At 41.4% G+C, this 22,796-nt stretch overlaps 1 pseudogene; it reads left to right on the top strand.

The window, feature by feature from the left end:
* The first annotated feature begins 20,622 nt into the window (after window positions 1-20,622).
* On the top strand, window positions 20,623-22,578 carry LOC108798408 (annotated as a pseudogene).
* Window positions 22,579-22,796: the final 218 nt, after the last annotated feature.

Raw genomic sequence — 22,796 nt, 5'->3', positions numbered from 1 at the left:
GAGTGCTGTGACCCAGCTCAAATGACTATATTGCTTCTATTGTGAACCACGAGGATGGATTGCTCAAGAAAGTCTACAGCTACAGAGGTCAGCAAGGGCTTGCTTTGAAGCTAATTTACTGTTTATTAAGAATATGTAAATATTTGAATGTCTATATTCTGGCCATAGTTCTACTTGAAGTAAATTCTATTATAGTAAGGGGTGTGTCATTTAGTAGAACTGCTGCATGTAACTGAATCCATTTTGAACAGTCACTACAAAAATGTTGGTGTTTAATGTGGACCTTTACCACCTTTGACTAAGAATCAAATCAGCATACAACTCTGTATGCTGATATAAAATCATCTTACATTCATTAGCTAAACATATTTTTATTTTACTTACAATTTCTTTTTTCCCACTTCTTGGTCCACTTTGGCACAAATGATGTAATGTAGCCCAAGCGTTGCATCCTGGGAAGGTTACATCAGCAGACCATTGCTGGGAAATCTCATCTGTGATCTCATGAGATCTCAGGGAAAGGCATTTTCCTCCCATGAGATGATGTGCATGGTCAGATGTCCTAGTCACAGGTGCCAGAGTTCCAGGAAGTATAGGGAGATCTATGAATCTGCCCTTAGTTAAAACAGCCACTGTCAGAGGACAAGTGAAGAAAAGAAAATTAGGTATGCAAAAAATAAAAAGCCGGCAATTATCTAGAAGTATCTGTTTGTAGATTGTCATTACTAAACATTTCTAAGGGAGTCTTTGTTGTTATTTTGAAGATATGAGCAAAATTCCTCTTAAAGACAAAATACATTGTTCAATATTATGTATGCATTTATTATCTTTTTATTATTTGAGGAATAACATTAATAGCAATATCTATAAGGGCAAGCATTTTAATGAATAATTCACTGACATTGTTACGCAGAAACAGCGGTAAAAATGATGAAATGTAATTTTAATTTATTTTCATAACCAGAAATGTCAGGATTTCAGTACATATTATCTGAATCTATAAGCAAGGAATCTATTCACATTTTTACTTTATGAATCTGATTGAACATTTATTATCAATCAGAGTTGACTGCAATCCTGAATGTATTGAAGCTGGGACAATTCTAACATCTGACAATATTATAGATTTCAAAGTAGCTCACTGGAAAATTTTTAATACATGTCCCACATTTTCATTTACTTTGTGCTGCAGGTTTTTGCACACTGGCTGGGAGCTGAATTTTTTTTTATGTTTAGAACAATACAATAAAAAATGAGCTCAGGTGTGGATTACTTCTACTGTACACAACTTCTACAGGTCATAGGAATTAAAGGGCAAAAATATTTTTAGTTCAGATTTAAAAATATAAATAATAAAAACTGAATTGCAAATTCAATTATATTACTGATTTTATTTTCCTATTACTCCGTGTTTTGTATATAATAGACTGTGAACAAAATGATAATGGTAATGATAAGAAGGCAAGCTTATTTATAACAAATAAAGAACTCAAAATGAAGCTCCACTTTTATTTGTACTCTAGTGTAGTCAAAGTCCTGACTAAAAACAGACACAAGTGGGTTGATTTACTAACCTTATAAACACGCCACGAACAAGTATACACCTCTGTAGTGTGTTCCCTCCCAGCATGATCTATTGGTGGAATCTAGACACCTTTGTAGTGTGTACACACCCAGCAGGTGTGTTGTGCAAAGCCCTGCATGAATTGCAAGGTGATGTTGTGTAAATTAGCTCTACATTGTGTTGCTTGCGTTGAAGAATGCAGGAATGTAAATGCATGAGCTAACCATTTTTGTCTAAACTGTGAAGCAGCATTATATATGCATCATGTGCATGATTTTTCCATATATGGCATTAGTGGAAATATGCTTTTAGAGACTTGCATGCCGCTATTAGAGCAGCGTGTAGCCTATGGCGCATGCTACATAACGCGCACGTACGTAAATACATAAAAACGCGCCATAACGGCGTGAAAATGTGACACGTTGCTCGTGTTTGGTTGATAAATACATTTTGCTGTGTAAAAATGCACACGTACCTGGTGCGTGCGTGTGTTTAGGTTAGTAAATCACCCTCAAGATGTCCGCAACTCTGCATTTACCTTTTTTAGAAAGAAAAGCCTCCTTTATGGGCATATTTATAAAAGTAGTGAAATGAACTTGGCTTCCACTTCACAGTCACTGAACATTCATTCCACTCGCATTTTTAATTATTTTACCAAATTTATAAAACACATTACTAGAAAAACATTAATCTACATATTCAAATGATGAAACAACATTCACTGACAATCAACAACACATGCTTTTAGGGCCCATTCCCACTAGCCTGTCCATAAAAACGCTAAATTTAAGTGGGTGGGCTAGTGCGTTGAGCTGTCACTGTTTACATTTTTTTTAATCTTTATTGGTAGCATACAATGTGTACACTCCATTGAGGTCCCCGCACAGCAGTGTGTTGCGCTGCACTGCCATGTGGTGATTTGCAGTAGCATCCAGTGTGCCCAGGAGAAAATGCAGCATGCATTTTATGAATCTTCATAAACCTATACACCTTACCAACCGCTCAGTGTCTGCAACCTCCCTCTACTAGCTTCCAATCAACCAAAGAATACAATTCTAAATATCAACAACCACTTAAAATGCAAGCTACATCAGCAACCTCAACCAAGACCTCCTGTTCTCTAGCTCCCTCATCACCTCCTCCCATGCCCGCCTCCAGGAATTTTCCAGAGTCTCTACCATCATCTGGAACACCCTACCCCAACCTGTCTGGCTATCTCCTACTGCGTCTACTTTTAGGTGCTCCTGAAAACAAACTCTTTAGAAATGCCTATCCCACTTCTACCTAACAGCTGAACTTTTTTTTTTTCTTAACTCATTCCCACACAGCTAACACCAATTGTATCACTTGTTCTTCACTTTCAGATTGTAAGCTCTCATGAGTAGGGTCCTCTTAATCCTCCTGTCTTGAATTGTATTGTAACTGTACTGTCTCCCTTTATATTGTAAAGTGATGTGCAAACTGTTGGTGCTATATAAATCTTGAATAATAATACTACTACTAATAATAAATATAACAATAATAATCCTATGAAAAAGGCCATAGTAATGCTGCTTTTGCATCCCATAATTTCCCACCTAGAGGAAAAAAGGCTATATATTAGCACTTCTGGGAGTGTTAGATGCCTAAACCTCCACAATACTCTGTGGTCCCTTCCTCCACCCCCTATATCACTACTGTTTCCTGTATTGATGTAGGGGCTGAAGGAAAGAACATGATATGGTTGCTTGATCTGTTCACACATATCTGAGGGTATGCTTAGAATGTAATATTGTACCCTTCCTTCAGCATTACAACCTTAATAATGATCATTTTAATGGCCTTTACAGAATCATTACTGAATATTTGAATGATTCTTTTTTTGCTGTGCTCCATGCTTTTATTAGATATTAATAGTTGAAGGAACGAGAGACAAGCAGAATCTTCATTCTTACATCTAATGTTGAACAAGGAAAACTTGAAAGTGTGTTTGAAATCTTATGAAGATTAGGACTAGCGTCCCAGTTTCCTTACTTTTGTGAACAAGATTCATTTGTTTTTTAGAATATGTACAAAATTAGTTTTTAACCGTTTTATATGCGTCATTAATGTTGGTCTTAGATTTTCTGTTATCATAACTGACTGCTGCCGAAGACCTGTATACCAGGAGTAACATACATGCATTGTATATATGTTAGCATTCCCTTCCACCTAATATATCACTACCCTGTCACAAAACAAATATACAAATAATAAGAAGAACACCTTTTTGAAAACTACATTGAAACTTCGCTCTCTCAAAGATCCTGGGCAATGCTGCTCTCTGACACTTCTGCTGGTGAGTGTGGTTCCTCCTGCCAACTCCTATGTCATTACAGGTCACAATAGGGACATAGGGGTCAGCAGAAGGAACCACAGTGGCCAGTAGGGATGAGCTCCGGGTTTGGGTTGAGAAAATGACTGATTCCCGATCCTGCTGGAATGTAAACAACATTTTGAAGTTAGGATATGCCATTTGCGATGAGTGGTGGTGGCAGGGCAACATCGGCTAGTCATCGTGGCATCAGCTTAACATCGTCAGATATCATTGTGATTGACATGGATCTACATTGCTGGATGTTGTGATTGACATTATGCGTACATATATGAGGACCCCCTTATTTTAAAGTGGTTTTCCATATTCATATAACTCCCCCCCGCAGATCCCCACATCCCTTTTGGGGGACAGGATGTGGGGGTGAAGCCCTTGTCCCAAACAACATGGGGAAATATACCTTGCAAGGGGGAAAGGATTTGCCACCCCCCTTGCAAGGTACCCTTCAAATATTGAGATAAAACAGAAGTCGCCAACTTGCGCAACTAGATCAATTGGATGTGGACTGTATGTTATTAGTCTTAAAGGAGCTCCACTTAGAGAAGATGTATGCACAGATCCTGCAGCCAGGTTAGTTGCACTGTAAAGATAACATAACTTTGAAGAAAACATGTTCTAGATTTTTATGTTTTCAAATGTTGAGAGCTTATGTTTTGGTTGGTGAGGCACACTAACTGCCCCCCCCCCCCCTTTCCTGGCCAGCCAGGATGCATGCCTGGATAAGGCTCTTTTATAAATGTTTGGGAGACTCAATGCTGTTGAAGCGCATTATGGGGCTGACGCGCTATTTTACTAAACCGGGTTGTAATGCTTTCATTTGAATAAATAAAGTTTGGGCTTTTATGTTATGTTGGAGGTGTTGAACATCTTTTTGAAATACGTTAATCACTGACCTGCAGGAGCACACAGATCGTGCACCCTGAGGGAGTCTTGGAAGGCTAATCATTACATAGCATAACTGCACAGAAATAGTGGTGAAAATAACAACATTTTATTACTGTATCAATGAGCATTAACAATCAGCTGCTGTTTGCATATGTTTCTAATTGGTTCACATTATTAAAACAAATCAAAGTAAAACGGACAAAAAAATATTCAAATCAACATTTTGTATATATCTAAAAGTAAAAAAAAAAATCTGAAGTTGTTAAAGTTTAAAAACAGAATGTTACTGCCACCTAGTGACACTGAGAATACTTCTTATCTTGATTCATAAAAAGGCTTTTTGAAGTACTGTATTACATTCATTCTCCTAAGTTCTGTGTATGCCCATAAGTGGAATGTCTGCTGCCTAGGATATATTATTTGGGTTTTATGGACTCGCTAGGTGTTTTTGCTCTGGGTTTTATATTTCTTTTGGATATTATTAATTTATATCCCTCCACAGGCTTTTAATCATACTACTTCTTCTTGGCACTGCAATAAAAGCCATTCGTTTTATAAAAATGACAACCTGCCATTATGACGTTTTGCGAATAACAGTAAAATCACATACATTTTTAAACAATGAAGTACTCTACTCACTTACAATGTAATTCATTAGAGTTATTGAGGAGAAATTAAGACCCACCGTTTTCATTGATAACAGTGGCTGTGGAGATGGAATCAAGCACACTATGATATTTATTCCACAGCCTAAGAGCCTAAGAAGTGACCTACATATACAGTACAGTGTGTTGACTTGAGCAGGCATCTGAGCGAATAACCTTATTCAACAGGGGATACAGCGTGAGAACAATGTCAAGGATCTGCAGTTATGCTGAGTTTGGTTACAGAAGCGCTTACAATATTTATGCATTCTCTACTGTGCAGTTCTGTTCCTTGCAACAATACATACCCTACCCTGGAAGGATGCCTTTGGTGTTATTTAACAGCAAAAACCATTAAAGCTGAAGTTCTCCTTTATAATATTTGCTGTAATATTTAAAGTAGGTCAAAACTCAATCAATCAATATCACATAAGCTTTACCATGTTGAAGCCCAACTATGGGCATTTTTTAAAATAGTCCCCCAGCAGGTGTGTAAAAGAAAAATGCAGCTTTCTCGATTAGACCTACTGAGGCTGTGGAATCAGAAGGAAATACCCTTGCTACACACAGTGGTAGAAATATGAAATACCTATGTAGCCCCTACCACCTTTTGTGGAGCGGCTACTAGAAATTTAGGGGACTATTCACTAAGCTGCCGTAGGCAGCCGAGTGAATGACCGACCTAAAGCGAAGTGAGCCGAACGCTGTTGGCTTCGCGTGGCATCGAGTCGGCCGAACATGCTCAGTATGTTCGACCAACCCGAAGTGCAGAAGGAGTTCGACTCAGCCGATCCAACATCTGGATTGGCTAAGCCGAACCTCCGGCAGGCTACTCACTGTGGTCTATTCTTATAGATGCTGAACAGCAGTGAGTGAATAGCCGAATGGTGCTCGGTTGTTCTGCTCTCTCACTCTGTGGGACCGAGCAGAACAGAAAAATAGTTTAAAAAGTACTAAAACATAAATAGAAAACGATTGTGCGGAGCTAGCAGTGACAGCTAGCTCCGCCCAACTGTTCTCTATTGGCCGGCGGTTCTGCTGCCGTCAAAAAAAAAGAAAGAAAAAAACTATTTTCGCCATAGGAATGCATTGCTAGATTCCTATTGGCTATTTCAATTTGCAAGAGCCAATAGCAAACTAGCTATTGCACCCGCCCTCTGCTGCTGTCAATCACTAGTGGAGACCTGATGGAGAACTGCAGTAGTGGGCGGGTGCAATAGCTAGTTTGCTATTGGCTATTGCAAATTGAAATAGCCAATTGGAATCTAGCAAGGCATTCCTATGGGGAGAAATGTTCTTTTTTTATATTTTTATTCTGACGCCAGCCAACGGCTCCGTGTCAGAATAAAAAAAGAAAAAGCAGCGCGTCTCTCCTGGGCGGCCGGGAGCGGGAGACTCCCGGAGCGCCCGGGAGAGTTAGGCTGTCTGGAGATCAGTGTCCCTGGTTAGCTGGTAACCAGGGACGCTGATCTCCCTGCAAGTGGCCGGAGCCAGCCGTAACATTTTTATGGCTAGAGGTGCATTCTAAGGAAGTGAATATATACTCAGGGAATTGCCATGTGCTCAGTCTAGTCTAGTTCTAGTTCCAGTCTGGTTGGAGTTCCAATCTGCTCCCAGGCTTGGTCTGGAGGTGGGAATGCTCAAGTGCGGGAAAAGTTGCCTGGACCTCAACTCTTGAGGAGTACTAATACTGATTGATGAGGAGAACCAGAGAAGCTGATGGACCTCAGGAGCAAGTCTGGTGTCTCTCTTGCTGAAGATCCTATACCTATCTCTTTTCAGCTGTTGCTCTAATGCCCAGTGTCAGCTTGTGCTCCTATTGATTCTGCACTGTGGAATACTGAAAGGGAACTGGTGAGTCTGGAGTTCTATTCTATTCTAGTCATGGATGCCCTAGGCCCTAAACCCTCTCTCCCAATGATAAAGTTTGCAATAAAGTCCCATCAGCTTTATACCTACACCTATACCTCTGGATCTCAGTCTTGCTGGTCACCAGAGAAGGGTGGTAGATACTATTAGGGCAGCTGGTTGCTAAAATCCCTAGGCAGGCTATGGAAGACCTGTTCATCCAGTGGCTCCTTCAGGGGTGTGCGTTACACCCTTGCTCATTTTTGAATCTTTGTTTGCTAATGCAAGCACTATAGCTCCATGACACCTTTTCTGTCCTTAATGTCCTTTTGTCATTGCTACTGCTATTCATGGTAAATGTAACCCTAGTTAATGCACCCAAATTCTTTCAGGTATACCTGATACATGGCCTTGCTTTTCAGATGTACCATGCTGACACATTCACCAACTTCTAGACTGAGACCTCCCAAACTTGTATTTGCTGTGGCAATCAAACCTGTTATGGTTTTGCCAGCTCACTTCCCATTCTTGGGTCTTAGTTCCTTCACTCCAGACCCTGTCTCATTTAACCAAAAACGAAACAATGCTTTATATTGATGTTACAAGATATGTTCTGATCAGTGACAGGACTTTGGATACATAGTTCACTTATCATTGGACTGCAAGTATGTATTACTACTTTCTACATCTGGAAAATGTTTAAAGAAAATAATGAAATAGAATGGGAAGGGGCCTCCAAGTGGAAGGAAGAGCAGTGAGGGTGTAAGTGGGGAGTCTGGAATTGGGCATTATTGTAAACTCAAAAGTTTTTTTTTTTTAGTTTTGTTAATTCATTAAAAGAATAGCTACCATGAAGGTCCCCGCGGTGTCTGCATGTGGGTGCACGCGTCCATAGACTTACCTTGCAATAACGAGGTAAGTTTAAACTGCTGTTAAAAAGCGTTTTTGGGTTTTTAAAAAACGTTTTGCTTATATCTACTGCTTGCTAGCAGTAGATATAGTCAAGCAAAACGGAGGGTTTAGAACCCCTTTAAGATGCAAATAAAGGGATGATAAAAATGCAAAAATAACTATAGCCCAGGTACAGCCGTTATACTGTTGTAACATTCTTTTTAGGGCTGTGGAAATTAAAGATTCATTTCTCGATTAATCGTTAAACTTTTTGATCGATTAAAATTATTTTGATCACTAATGAAAACCTGTAGTCCCGTCGGTGATCACGTCACCTGACTCCTCCTCCAAGTGGCTCTGTCGGCTAACGAAGGGAAGGGGGGAGGAGTCCGGTGACGTTGATGTTCGTGACGGCTAAAGAAGGGAACATTAGCAGACGGAGCCACTTGGGCCGGTGAGTTTGCCCAAGAAACTTTCTGCACGAGCGCCAGCCAAGGCATTGGCCTATACACATACAGCACAGCAATGAAGTAATAAAATGAACTAGGATCACACTAATCCAGCACGTTATTATTCTGAGTTGCCCCACTCAAGCGGTGGCCATATTGGGTGAGGCACGTGAGATTAATAACGTGATGGATTAGTGTGATCCTAGTTCATTTTGTTACTTCATTGCTGTGCTGTATGTGTATAGGCCAATGTAGTTGGATCTGTATGTGCGTTATAATTAATCAAAATTAATCGATTAATCGATTGAAACAAATTTGATTAATCGAACACGAAAATTGTAATCATTACCAGCCCTAATTCCTTTCTGTTAAGAGTTCATTACTGCTGCTCGGGATCCCTGCAGTGGAGGTTTGTGCGATTTACAGTACGGAGCCAGGGAAAAATTATAGTGAACTGAGTCAATTGGATTACAATTTCCAGGAGGCTGTGGGGAGTGCAGGAATGTAATGGGCTGGCAGAGTGTGGAAAGAGCCCGATCAGTCAGGAACTGGGGAAGCAAGTAAGCGGTTCTTTGTCAGAGAGCTAGGGATCCAGTCACCAAGTTAACGCTCTAGCAGGGCTGTGCTTACACCCTGGTTGGGTGATATCTGCCAAGCAGGAGAGAACTCTGTACAGAGGGATGTTTACTACATTCTAAGAGTGTGGCTGCTGCTCTGTTCAGTATGAATGAGCCAAGCAAAGTCAGCTGGAGGAGGTGGGGATGCCTGCTTCCTCGCTGACCAACTCCAAACTGCTATCGGCACTTTAGGTTTGGTGAGAGGCCTCAGGCCTTTATATTACTGATTGTCAGAATACTAAATCAATAGCATCTTGGGCCCCTTTATTGGCTAGCCGAAGAAAAGTACCACTGGCCAGCTTGTTAGGGACTTGACCTCCACAGTTTGCTACTAGGTCATAAGAATACCTTGGCCAGCACAGAATTGTCTTAAGTGATATTCCTATAGCTGATATAGTCATGTTGTTCAGACACCTAGGGTTATCATATGTGGATATTGTTGTAATTTCTATTAATTGTACTAATACTTCATTTGTTTAGTAAAGATTTTGCAACATCTCACAAGGTGTGTTGGTGTGCTGTGGATCCATTACAAAAAGTCTATCACAGAGGTGAAGCAGAAGTATCTGTTTATTCCAGTGGCTCCTTAGGGGGTGAGTGCTACATAAGTATTTAGTGATACCAGTTAGCATCATTGTCTTCCATTTCCATTTGTCACAATGTGTTGGAGTTTTCCTTTTGCACCTTTTGTTTTTTTGCCTGATTAGTAATAAATTAACATCAACAAAATGACAGCTGAAATCACTCTATTTTAGAAATAGGGATTGCACCACTCTGGCGAGCATGGAGTACACAATTTCCTTTTTTTTTTTTTTACACTGGTGTCTGTAAAAGTGCTTGTGCAAAATAATATCAAAATTAATAAATAGCTTCACAAAATAAATACAATAAGAGCATAATAAGAGGAAATTAAAGAAAAACTCCAGTTAATACCAAAGTTAACCCTTGCAGTGGGGCTACCCTTGCACTGCATGGGTCAACTGCTCATTTTTCTCTAGGGGCTGGAATACAGAAGATATACTAACCTGATCATTGGTCCTGCAGCGCTCAACACTCACCTCTCTCCCCTTCCAGTCTGGTGGTATGTCCCTCAGTGCCTTCACGTCTAATGCAGGTGAATGGACCTGCATTAGACGTGATGATGTCACAGGTACTTAGACCACCGGAGCCTCTGCTGTTTCTGTTCCATCTGCTTCTTCCTCTGGAGCTTGGTGGACAATTGGGCTGCTCTTTAATCCCCCCCTCTCCCCACTGTGTGCCTCTAACTTTTCATTAAAGGGCATTGCAGCAGGCAAGCTTCCTGTATGGAAGCCTCGCACAAGACCCACTGATCATCATAGACATGCCCCCTGAACTACGGAGGGTATCAATCACTGCTGCAGTGTCATATGTAGTGTACACTACATACATAGATTTAGTTTCATCTGAAAAGAGTCCACCCCTTCTTATTCTACACAGAAGAAAATGTTCTCCTGCTGACTTGTATAACTTTGTGTTGTCCTCTATGAGGTATACAGTATGTATAAAACAGTGAATGTGACATTCACCATTCACTGCAAGTGTATTTTCCTGGGGCAGGTGTTTTCAATTCATTGATGGATTCATCTGCTGGGATGGTTTAGTGAATGTTACATTTACTACTTTATAAATATGTGTAAATTAAGTGTGTACAGCTGACTTGCTGCCATATTATCCGCTTATACAAAAGCAGTATATAATATTATATTATTATTTTGTTTTAAGCTGATATTCTTTTTTTCATTACTATACATATACAAGCTTTGTTTTACAAGTAAACATTGAAAGCATGACAACGGATTTCAAGAGCCCTTTATGTTATCTAACAGAATATGGGGTTGATTTACTAAAGACAAATAGGATGCTCACTTTGCAGGGACATTTGCACTTTGTAGGGACATTTGCACTTTGCAGGGACAATTTCCATTAGCTTAGTAAATGTGGTGAAAATGCACTATGCATAAAATACTAATTCATGTGCAAGGAAATTTTAAAAAAAACTGTATTTTGCTTGCACATGACTGAATGTTGGAGTCAGCAGAGCTTCGCCTCATTAAGTAAGCTATGGGAAAATTCCCTTACAAAGAGGGCAGCCATTTTGCATTTAGTAAATCAACCCCTAAATGTGTGAAATGCCATTTGATAAGGGATTTGATTTCCTCTCACTCATTCATATTTCCAGCAATAAGGAAAGCAACAAGCTCCAGTCTTGGCCATTTTCTACGCAAGACCTCTTGAAGTATAATATTTTACATTTTAATAGATTCACTTAATAATTTTCACAAGTAACATATATAACAATTGCAAGAGACATTTTTTCCTGTTATTTTAGAACACTTTCTCAGCATGAACTTGACCTATATTTTGAAATGTCTCGTTGTACAATGTTACCTGAATGCCTCGCTACAGACTACACAGCAACACATTCCAAGAACATTGTTCTAATAGGATTTCTGCTAAATCATCCTGGCAAGCAAACCTGTTATATAAACAACCTTAGCATGTAAGGACCTAATGTAATCATTAGTAAAACATAAATATTTTTCTTTATCACAGAGCACACTATAGCTTTGGCTAAACAGCGCTGTAAACAGAAATTTTATTATAACCCATGGTAAGGAGACAGAGAAAACCATATGTAAAGGAGCTATCTGTCTTGAAAGAAGACTACATAATATTGATATGAAATATTTCATAATTACATGACTAAAAAAACATAAATATACATGTAATATATTATTGGGCTACAGTACTTTACAAAGTCAGTGCACTTTGCATAGTCTTGTAAAACAAACCCTAGCAATTTATGAGAGGAAGCATCTGCAGCTTCTGCCTGTGCCAAAGATGGTGGAGATTGGAGAGGACAGACTGAGGTATTGGAGGAGGAGTGTGTGCATGAAAAAAGAACTCAATAACAATTACTCTGTCATCTCAATATGGAACTCAGTAAGTTCACAGCTCTGCATGAGAATGCAAGAGAGTTAGATCTCCCGTGGTTTTATTGTGGAATTGTTATTCTACCATGAAATGCTTTTCCTAGGATAAAAATAATAAAAGTAGTGTGTGTGTGTGTGTGTTGTTTTCCAGCTAGCAAGCATGTCATCATTTGAAGAGAAACTCCACGAATTGTAAAAATTAACCCTTGTAGTAAGGGAGTAGCCACACTGCAAGAGTTAACTTTTACAATTGCTAATTTTTGTCTAGGGGTTAAAAAAGACGCTATACTCACCTTATCATCAGTCCCACCCCCTGCTAGACCAGTCCCCTGCATTACATTTTCCCAAATGTGCCTGGGAAACTGGAAGTTGGGCATGCGTGTGTACTTAAAGGACGATTGTGCCATACAGGTTAGGTATCACTGCGAATGTGAAACTATTTTTGGGTCGCGACTTAATGACCAAGGACAAATGTGGGTCCTGAGGTTACACAGGTTGAGAACCACTGCTTTAGACGATATACTCACCTTATCCTCAGTCCCACCCCCTGCTAGACCAGTCCCCCGCATTCCATTTTCCCAAATGTGCCTGGGAAACTGGAAGTACCCTTTAATCTGTGTCTTTTATATCTGCCTGGAGTTAAACTTTTACAACCAAATTGAGATAACACTTCCTTTTATTTGGTACATGTTCCCATTCACATAGCATAACTTTGAGTAAATATCCACCAAAAAGTGGCCCCCCTCTTTAGTGCCGTAACTCCACTACTGAAAAATCCTACTTAGTTTTCCCCGTTCATGAAAGGGGCTTGGCAATTGTGTTTGCCATAATTAGCCCTGTCTGCACTGTGCTGGCAGATCTCCATTATCAGATGTAAACTAGTTATGCAGGACTGTCTGTCCTAACAAAGTGTTAAAGATCTCCAGGCTTTGTATGTTAATGCACATTTTTACGAGATAAAATGCCCCTAGGGTCCTATATGTATATCTATCCAAAGAAACAGCCACCAAGGAAAGGGTTGGGCTCAGATTTGGCCCTTAATGTAATCTACCTAATATAGCCATATAAGGTCAATTACATCACTGCAGCTGACTGGGCAGTAGCATAAGGAGTTTCCTTTTGGGATGGTAGGAGCTACTTCTGTGTTCACAGGAGCTCAGATCTGGACAACATTAAATCCGTACCTGAGCTCATCCCTAAAGTTAAGTAATATTTTTAAAAAATATATATTCTTACGTATGCTGTTTCTCAAATTTGAATGCAAAAGTGGAAATACACTTTAGGGCAGAGCAACAGAAGCCAATGTGTTTTTTTCAGTTTTGGATAAAGTTGAGAGGGATTAGAACACTTGTCAGCTTTTTATTGCTGTCTGTGTCCCCATTAGGCAGGCTCACCATCTCAATTTGTCCTGGCAACTCTGATCCCTTAAAGTCCTACATTCTGGATTGTCACTAGAAGAGAAATATTCTAGTTCTGGTGACTGACCACCAGTGGCGGACCTAGGAAACAAAGGGCCCTGGTGCAAGATTATTTTTGCCCCCCCCCCCAAAAAAAAAACAACAACCCACAAACCCCCCTAACCGATATCCCCTTTAGCAACCACAAAAAAAAGTTATTAACTTACCTTCACCTGCTCTGGCTGTTTCCTGGTGGGGGAGGCTGCAGAAAACCACCCGTGTGTGTGTCCATCTCAGCGCACCCGTGTACTCAGGCGACTGTCTGCTGGGTCCTCACGGTTGAGGCCCAGGGCTGCCCCCTGCAGTGCCTGCAGGCTTTTTTTTATTCTCGGCTCCTTCCACAGATTTCGGCGGCCGACGGGCCCCCTCGTCTCTGCACCGGGAGTGTCGGAAAGACCTGATACTCCTGGCGCATAGATGAGGGGGCCCGTTGGCCGCCGGAAACTGTGGAGGAAGCCGAGAATAAAAAAAAGCCTACAGGCACTGCAGGGGGCAGCCCTGGGCCTCGGCCGTGAGGACCCAGCAGACATAGTACACGGGCGTGCTGAGATGGACACGTCACACGCAGGGGGCCCGTCAGCCAATGTGATCACTCCTGGCGCAGATATGGGGGGGCCCGCCGCATACCGATCCAATGGTAAACAGTGGCCAGACACCAACGGGCCCCCCCATCTCTGCCCCAGGGCTGTGTTTGAATAGATACTGGGCTCAGGCCCCTGTGCAGCGGCACCGCTCGCACCGGCGGTAGTTCCGCCACTGCTGACCACCATAGATTTCCCTCTCTTTGGAGGGATTAACTTTCATTAGCTGTTGTGGCTATCAGACAGGAAGTGAAAGAAATTCTCCTGAATGGGACACAAAGGGCAAAAAAAAGCTTATATTGGTTATAACCCTCCTGTTAAGGATCTTGAAACAGAAGTGAGATTCCCGGCCCAACTATCCATATTTAGTTACAAACACTCAGCTGATGATCACAAAGCACATTCCTCAACTCTGAAGTACCCAGGACTGAGATCAAAATAGTCTACGCAAAGAACGCTTCTTTTGCATCAACACAGCCCTTGGAGCACCCACAGGAAGACCCCCTGTGAGGTGGACAGAGAGCTTTTCAAATGTTTAGGACACACACACCCCAAATAACAAACAATAGGTGGTAGAAGCTTCTCCAAACACTGCAATGGCATCAGCAACATTTTACAAATACAATACAAAATCATTTATAAAACACATTCTCCGTGACACCTCCCTTACTCTATTCAAAACTAAAAAAAGGTTTTGGCTTTAGTTCTGCTTTAAAGTAGCATTAAACTCTCAAACTTGTTTCAATAATGAATCCAGATTAAACAAATATACATTGCCCAGCAAAGCATTGCTTTACATTTTTGTCCAAACACTTACAATCATCTTGTTTCTGAACAGCTGCTTCCAAATCTAAGCGCTCAGCTTCCCTGAACTTCCTGTCCAGTACAAGATCGCAAAGGACATTGCAGACTCCAGCAACTGTTCATCTACTAGCTTGTAGAAGGGAGGAGAGATGGCAGGAGGGGGGGGGGGTAGATTTATTTGCTGTGTTTGTGGAGACACACAGAGCTGACTAGCACAAACAAGGGTGACTGCATAGCACTCTGTTCAAGAAAGGAGTCATTCAAAAACAGGAAGGCAGGACCGGTGCTCAGAGGACCAGCTTATTCTGCAGGAAACTAAAACGTTTAAACATCAAGCCAGTCAGTGATTCCATCAGCATTTGAAATAGCTATACATCCTTTTGACTTTAATATCACTTTAAGCAAAGTCATGTACTCATCCATGCCTGTGCTTCTCAGTAGCAGAATGCTTTTCTATACTTTTCTGCTACATGCCAATTGTTCCTGCAGTGGTGAGACGCAGGATCCTATTAAAAGGTGCACGTGTCCTTTATGATGTTCAGATACCAGTTCAGATACCAGTGCAGATACTTGGCATTTTCACGAGAACTCCCAGGGTTGCAGCGGTTGCAGCTGGGACCCAGCTCTTGCCTTCCGCCACTGTCCTGAAATCATTAGTTTGTATTGTTTTAGAAAAACTGTCACATGACAATAAACAAAAATGTATCAGTACTTGTATCTGTGAGTACTTGGAGAAGTATCAGTACTTGTACTTGAAAAAATGGTATCAGTGCATCACTTATATATATTTATAAAACAAACCCTCATACATTAAAACAGGAATGCACAAAGGAGCTACGTGTGCTCCTTAAAAATGACAGCTGCCTCCTAACTTTTGATATTTTTCTCCAGTCTAGTCTTGGAGCTGGAAAAGTACCTTTACCTGTACATGTACTTGTACCGAGTATGGTACTTGGTACCTGAACATCCCTAGTCCTTTAAATAGGAGCTTGCAGGCTCAGGAAGATCATGGTGGCAGTCTGAAGTTAACATCCTGTTTTTGTTCACTTCCCCTAAGGTGAAGCTCACTTGTTTGTCAGAGATACACTTCAATTCCCTGAATGGACAACCTACAATTTTAGCCAAACAGCCTGCAGTGAATTCTAGCAGCTTATCACTAAATGTATAAATAAAGATTGTGAAGGATCCTGACAAACACCCTCATCCATTCTTCTTCCAATGAACAAGTAACATTTTCTTAAACCTAAACCTCTGCTTTTTAATTTTTATTTCCCTCTAAGAGCATTAAAAACTGAAGCTTGCTTTCTTTGGCACAGCTTCACCTTTGCCTGATTTTTAAAATGCAGTTGTATGCACACATTGAATTCTACATGTAGAGATGTTAAACCATCAACATGAAATAATGATCTTAGCAATCTCTTACACTGTACTTGGTCAAAGCCTTCACATCGGATCAGCAGAAACCAGTGTTGACATTTCATGTTCATAAAGAAATTATGTTGTGATTCAGTTTGAGTGTACACCACTGACAGCTGAAATTAGATAGTGACTCTTGCTGGGAGCATATATTAAAGAAGCCCAGCATTGCATCCAGGCTACAAAGTATATGCGAAGCATCAAGGAGTATAAGTGTTGTTGCACAGCAGTTATTTTTACCATTTTAATGCAGTCTGTAAATCTAGTGAATTATATGCAAGCTCTCCATCTGGTCTGAATGTGGATGTGAACTGCTGGATCAAAGATGTTTCCTTTTATGTCAAAAGGTTCTAGAAACAAATAACACAAGATAAAATGAAAAGATTGAGAGATCAAAAAATAAATAAATACGTGAGAAAATGCATGAATGCTCCAATTAAAGGAAAAAAATAATTAATAAACAGTTGGTCAGCTAATGAGGAAGGCACAGCATGATGAATGTATAAAACGTATGTACGGTACATGAGCACAGTATGGCGTCTTAAGTGGAGGTTATGAAGGCTGACACAGCTATGTGGATACATTGCACTTATTATGTGTATAAAGAAATCATAAGATTTCCAAGCAAATACAGCGATTTAAAAATATATTCACAGGAAAACTGATGAACATACTTATAGTAGAACTGAGGCCAAACTTTATTTTTAGTTTTGCATAGGGCTGAGAGGGTTATGTCCCCCTATAAACTTTTTGCCATGTATGTCCCATTGGGGAGATTTCCCTTTACTTCCTGTCTGATAACCACAATAGGATGTGAGAGGAAATCCCTCCAAGGTGAGGGAAATCCCTCCCTCTTTGACTAAGCGCCTGTATGGGTGAAATGCTTTAAGGTCTCAATTCATCTCTTGTATTATGCTTTTATGAAAAGAAAGAAAGAGTTTGAACATTGATGTGCAGTCATCAAATTTTTCTGTATAGTGAGGGAAATCTCTGGTGGTCAGCAGTGTTACCAGATCTAGTGTCCTCACCAGAAGATTTCCCATCTATTCCTTTTCTGATAATAGCTCAAAATTTGGGATTTCTGCTCACTTTTACTTTCATTGATAAAGGAAAAAAAAAGTTTTGGCTTCTGTTGCACTTTATGTGTAATGAGTTATATCCTATTGTTATATTTAGTTACCATCATTCTTTGCACATGCATAGTTTAAATACCATACGGGGCAGGCAGTGCGGAGTGTCTATGCTGGCTGCAGAAATGAAGGCAGAACATCCCTGCTGGCTGCAGAAATGAAGGCAGAATATCCCTGTTCTGCCTTCATTTCTGCAGCCAGTATACGGTAGACAATCCCCACTGCCTGCCCCGTATGATATTTAAACTATGCATGTGCAAATATATAAAGGAGACTGGTGTCGGGCCTGCGTAGAAAAATAATGACAAGAGCAGAAAATTGTAGTCAGTGCCTCTGTCAACTATACATTCTGTGAAAAGAAGACTATATAGTACATATTGCAGAAAAAAACCGGATGTCGTTACCCTAAGGGGAACTATGGGGAAAAGACTTAACTCCATAGTTCTCCTTTATGGGTCTGTGCCAATGGGATCTGGGCTTGAGTCAATGAGCCAAATCAGCTATCAGGTGTACTCTACTTTGATTTGACATGACATTGACAAGTATTTTTGACCTCCTTTTGAATTGCAATTGACTTCATTCTAAGTTATATCAATGTATATTTGACCTGACCTTTTTGCAGTTTTTTTTTTTTTGTAATCATATTTCACTTACAGCTTTCAAAGTTTGTAAAAGACACCCCCCACCCAACCATATATTTTCTGAAAGCACCAATAGAATTAAAATATGGTGCTACTGATTTTGTAGGTTCCTTGAAAATTGTGCAAATGTTTATCAAAATATGTTCAAAAGAAATACATTAAAATCATTATTAGTGCACAAAAGCACAACATAACTTCCAAAACTCCTGCTAAATCTAAAGCATACAACTTTATTGAGTTAATACAGAACAAATATTTTAAAATGTGACTTTTTGTGAAGCATTTTTTTTTTAAAGCTACATTATATTAATGTTTTTTACTTGTTGCCTTACCCCATCAATGAGACCAACGTAAAGCAAGGACATCGGTCAAACTGGCGGGGGCACAGCAGCAGTCAGCTGAGGACAGGAGGGCATGCAAGGCTGTAAGAGAGCAGACAATCAGCCCTCCTGCAGTGCTGAGACACCTGAAATTAGAGAGCACAGAGAGGGAGGAAGGGACACAGTAGGTGGTGATAAAGAGGGGTCACATTTGTTATGAATGGCTGTGATCAGTAGCTTGCTAGCCACTAACCACAGATATTCACTTTTTAGCAGAATATGGGAGATCCTTCAGATATACGTTCATGGTCGCTGAATCAACCATGAGCCTAAGGCAGAAGGGAATGAAGCTGATATAAGGCATACTGAGCTGCCCAACTGCAAGTGGCTCTGTTACACTGTATGCCTTACATTGGTGGCAGTGATAGGTTTAATACCATTTTTGTCTATTTTGATTTTTGATAAGTTTCTCTTGAATCTGACTCATGAATTTGTAGGTTTTAGCAAACCAGACTTGTCTGTAAGCAGCTGCTTCTCTGAGATCTTATAGATTCATATTCATATCTGTGAGCTATCTTACCTCCTAAACCTATGTTATCCTCTTCTCCTTTTGACTGAAAGTGGGCCTTCCAGTAAATTTACAAGTCTGCAAGAATATACACCTGCGCATCACAATATACAGCAACAGTACAATTTTCCAGAAATCCTCCATCATTATTAAAAAGTAATCCCAAGTGACTTTGCCTAGACTGTTTTCATCACGTGACTGTAGGCAACTTAAAGCATTTCCTCATTCTTCTTGGAATCGGATTGCACCTTTGTAGCAAATCATACGGTGAGAGGCTGCAGCCGGGCTTGATTTGAACACAGCTAAAAGCTGCACAAGTAGCAGAATCTACAAGAGTGGGCCATCTCTGAGCTCCTATGACAGTCCAGCTGATCCTGCATAATGCCTAAACAAAGTGGCTCTGTTCTTCTGTAGAGAGAAGTAGATAAGAGCATTGTCCGGGGAAGTACTGTAATCTCAAAGGGGTAATAAATAAGTGTTACATTTTTACATATTACTTAGCATGCACTGTAATTATCTGCAGGGAGTTTGCATGTTCTCCCTGTGCTTGCGTGGGTTTACTTCAGGTACTCTGGTTTCTTCCTACACTCTAGAGCACATGTGTCAACTCGAGGCCCGCGGGCCGATGGAATTATCTGTGGCCCGCATGATAATTTCGAATTATTATTAGATCTGGCCCACCGGTATATTGCCAATCAAAGGCCCGCAAGTGCGAGTCCCTGTCCCGCTTGTTTATTAGCAGCCTGATGGAGTGAGATAGCTTACCTGTGGTCACCTTTCAGCTAGCGTTACCCCTCTCCCTGGAAAATGGCAAATGTAAGGTGAAGTTTGAAAACAGTGAAACATTTAAAGAGTTTTGCCCCGTGTGTAGCCCTCGTCAGAGGTGGGGGGGGGAGATATATATAACCGGATGTACTGGGTGGATGCACCAGTTGTGGCTGGGGCGTCAGAGGTTTAGAGAGTTAATAAAAAAATAAATGAATGAGGGGGGGGGCTGTCTTTTATGCGGGCGCGCGGGTTCCGTTATGTTCGGACCGGGGTGTCCAACATGTGTACTGTAAGAAACAAAATTGGAAGACGGAAGCGCCACTACCTGGTGCAATAAATGTGGTGGAGCAAGGTTAGTCAGAAACAATAGTAATGTACTCACCTGTGGCTGGGTGAGCGCTCGCTTGTAATAACCAGAGTGAGGTGGTGGAGTGAAGCGGTGGGATCAGTCCCTCTCTTGCTGGGTGGTTCAGATGGAGACACAAGGGTAGAATAGCAGAGAGGTGAGGTAGGGTGGTAGGCAAGGAGGGGGTGAACTTCTGAAACTCACCGTTGGGAAAATGAAGGCAGGATGTCAGCGGTGAAGGTGCGGTAGATGTTGTGCCTGGATGGCTATGGGGTGATCCTCTAGGTGGCCGTTGTCACAGGGGTCCTGGTGGAAGATTCTGTTGATGGGCGCTGGAGGGCGATGCGATGCCGGAAAGAGGGCAGATGGGCAGATGAGCTGCCGAGATGTCACAGCGCACGGCTGCTTGGGAGTGTGCCGTCTGTGAAGGGGTAGTATGTCCACAGGGAGCGGAGGTGGACTCACGCTGCGGATTCCCCGTAGCCCAATGGGGCTGTGTCCGTCGGGAGCTTGCTTCAGATGTGTGTGGTGTGAGTGTTGCGGCGCGAGCCAACTACGGAAATGGTCCAATGCTGCGGTGGAGAGCATGGTGGAGTGCGGTGTCCTGGAGGGGTTGCCCGCACCGTGCCCGTGGAGGGATAGACTGTTGGGATCACTCAAGGGAGACCAATGTGAACGAGTCTCCCTTGAGTGATCCCAACACTCTATCCCTCCATGGGCAAGGTGCGGGCAACCAGAAGGTTGAAGAGTTGAAAAGAAGTCTGATGTCACAGCTGGCCATGTTCAGAAATGTCAAATCACAAAGCGAGGCTGCTGTAAAGGCCAGTTTTATTGTGGCAGCAGAGGTCGCAAAATCAGTAAAATCAGCAAAATCAGCCCGGCCCTTTACAGAGGGAGAATTTGTCAAAAACCGCATGATAAAAGTTTTTGACGTTGTGTTGCCCGGATAAAAGGTAAGCATTTTTAAATGTGAGCCTGAGCAGAAACACCATTGCTGATCGTGTAAATCAGCTCGCAACCAATCTACAACAACAGCTGATGGAAAAGGGAAAAGATTTTATCGCATACTCCCTTGCTTTGGATGAGAGCAACGACACTTCTGATACTGCCCAGCTGTCAGTCTTTATCCGTGGAGTAGATACAAGTCTGTGTGTAACAGAGGAACTTTTGGGATTACACTCAATGCATGGCACAACTAAGGGAAGGGATATCTTTCGGGAGGTATCCAAATGTGTGAATGAAATAGGGCTGCCTTGGGATAAACTTTGTGGGCCTGACCAAAGATGGAGCACCCGCGATGTGCGGTCAAAAGAGTGGATTGGTTGGCAGGATGCGGGAGAAGATACGGGAGGAAAATGGCACAGGTGAGCTGACAGCTTATCACTGCATCATTGTGCGGCAAATCCTTGCAAATGGAACATGTTATGAGCACCATAACACAAGCAGTTAACTTCAAAAGAGCTAGAGGTTTAAATCACCTCCAGTTCAAGGCTTTTGTGGAGGAGTTACGTTTAGAATATGGTGATTTGCCCTATCACACAGAGGTAAGCCAAGGAAAAGTGCTGAAAAGATGTATCGAGTTGCGCAAGGAGATCTGTGAGTTTATGGAAAGCAAAGGGTAAGACACAACAGAGCTCTGGGACAAAAAGTTTCTGTGTGAGTTGGCGTTTCTGTTTGACATCACGAGCCATCTTAATGTGCTCAACCTGCAGCTTCAGGGGCGTGACCGTATGATCACAGACATGTACGCTTCAGTGAGGGCCTTTAAAAACAAGCTGCTCCTATTGGAGACGCAGATGCTGCAAGAAATCTTGAGCCATTTTCCATGCTGCCAAACAATGAAAGAGCAGGTCTCTACCACCGTGTTCCCCAGTACACAGTTTGCCGAACAACTCAGCATACTTGGTGCTGAATTCACACGGCGATTTGCCGACTTTGAAGTCCAAAGAAACAGATTTGAACTGTTCAGTAATCCATTTGCAGCTGACATGGAAAACGCACCATCAAACCTCCAAAAGGAGCTGATTGAGCTCCAATGTAGTGACACACTCAAGGCAACATATGATTATGTGGGCGCTGCACAGTTTCCACGTTTCATCCCTGACACAATGCCCCAGCTGCACACCCAAGCTGCTCAAATGCTCTCCATGTTTGGCAGTACATACCTGTGTGAACACCTGTTCTCTTTGATGAAGATAAACAAAATGTCACACAGAAGTCGTCTTACTGACGAACACCTTCACTCAATCCTGAGGATTTCCTCAGCTCAGAGCCTAACCCCAGACATAGATGAGCTTGTATCCAAGATGAGACACCAGGTGTCTGGCTCAGAAGATAGATAGATAGTACTTTATTAAGCTCTCAGGAAAGTTCCTCCGGGAAATTAAGTTAATTTCAATTTGTTTTCAATAAACACTGAACCAGTTTGGCCCTCGACTTGGAGCATTTTTTAAATTTTTGCCCACTGTGTATTTGAGTTTGACACCCCTGCTCTAGAGACATGTAGAAAGGTTAATTGGCTCCTGTCTAAATTGGCCCTGTATGTATACAAGTGAGATAG

The sequence above is a fragment of the Nanorana parkeri genome, unplaced genomic scaffold (genome assembly GCF_000935625.1).
Source record: "Nanorana parkeri isolate BGI_ZX_2015 unplaced genomic scaffold, ASM93562v1 scaffold1467, whole genome shotgun sequence".
Lineage (NCBI taxonomy): Eukaryota > Metazoa > Chordata > Amphibia > Anura > Dicroglossidae > Nanorana > Nanorana parkeri.
This window is presented reverse-complemented; position numbering and strand designations above follow the sequence as displayed.